Source organism: Mandrillus leucophaeus, unplaced genomic scaffold (assembly GCF_000951045.1).
Source record: "Mandrillus leucophaeus isolate KB7577 unplaced genomic scaffold, Mleu.le_1.0 Scaffold64, whole genome shotgun sequence".
Taxonomy (NCBI): Eukaryota; Metazoa; Chordata; class Mammalia; order Primates; family Cercopithecidae; genus Mandrillus; species Mandrillus leucophaeus.
The window spans coordinates 4,019,083-4,020,497 of NW_012106919.1; the positions used below are offsets into that span (position 1 = coordinate 4,019,083).

A 1,415-nucleotide genomic window follows, 5' to 3' on the forward strand; every position below is an offset into this window, starting at 1 on the left:
TAGTCCCAGCTATTCAGGAGGCTGAGGCAGGGGAATGGCGTGAACCTGGGAGGCGGAGCTTGCGGTGAGCCGAGATCACACCACTGCACTCCAGCCTGGGCGACAGAGCAAGACTCTGTCTCAAAAAATAAAAATAAAAATAAACATAAATCACTTTCATAGCATTTGTTTCAAAAAGAGATAGCTTACTTTTTAAAGATACATCAAATACTTACTGAACATCCACTTCATACAGAGCATTGTGAGAATTAAAACAGCAAGAACAGTGATTACACTTTATTAAATATTTTGTTAAATACTATGTGCCAATCACTTCAATCACATTATCACAATTAATTTTCATAGCACCTATTTGGGGTACTATATAACATTAAGTCTTGGTACATACAACTGGAACTGGAAATAGCAAATGGTTTAAGCAACACCGATGTTTGTTTCTCTGCCACTTAAAAAAAAAAAAAAAAAAAAAGAGTAGGCAGTCTAAGATGTCATCAAGTCCCCAGGCGCCTATGTTTCTGCTATGCCACCCTCAACACATGGATTCTGTCTTCAAGATCACTTCATAGTTCACACATGGAGCTCCAGCTATTACATCCACATTCCAGGAAGCAAAAAGGAAAAAAGTTCTATTTAAGCAGCACTTTTGCTATGGCTTATTGACCAGGACTTAGTCACATGTACAAACTGCAAGCCAGGCTGGGAAATATAATCTTTAATCATTTTATCCTCCAATGTGCCTCAAGTAAACTACTGAGTTCTATTACTTAGAAGAATAGATATTAGATTAGCCAAAAAATCTCTGCCACAAGCAGGTATTATTACCCTCATTCGCACACAGAAAACAGAGGTACAGAATCAAATGGTTAAATGACAGAGCATAATTTGAAAGTGGTCTATATACATTTCACTACACATTCTGTGTCCCATTAGAAAATTATATGCATGAAAATAAATATAAGCACACTCACAGGACATTTATATATGATTAAAGGCAGTTTATTACTAAATGAGATTATTGATAGATGAGAAGTCATCTACAAAATGAACAAAACTAAGAGCACATTCCTGGCAAATGTAACATCAGCAACAAATTATTTATGAAGCATCTATGATGCACCAAGGGTTTTCAAAAACCTGTAAAAAAATTTTTGTTTGTTTGTTTGATATGGAGTCTTGCCCTGTTGTCCAGGCTGGAGTGCAGTGGCGTGATCTCGGTTCACTGCAACTTCCATCTCCCGGGTTCAAGCGATTCTTCTGCCTCAGCCTCCCGAATAGTTGAGATTACAGGTGCCCGCCACCACGCCAGGCTAATTTTTGTATTTTCAGTAGAGACGGCGTTTTGCCATGTTGGCTAGGCTGGTCTTGAACTCCTGACCTCAAGTGATCCACCCACCTCGGCCTCCCACAAGTGCTGG

The 1,415-nt window shown here is 39.0% G+C and overlaps 1 protein-coding gene across 1 annotated transcript in view; it reads right to left on the bottom strand.

Annotated features, from left to right (window-relative positions):
- The window catches only part of DENND2C (DENN/MADD domain containing 2C), a 73,975-nt gene extending 73,530 nt beyond the window's left edge, over positions 1-445 (bottom strand). Inside the window, exon 1 of the mRNA XM_012000797.1 lies at positions 190-445. The gene's annotated coding sequence lies outside the window, so the exon portion shown is untranslated. The remainder of the gene's footprint in view (positions 1-189) is intronic.
- Positions 446-1,415: the final 970 nt, after the last annotated feature.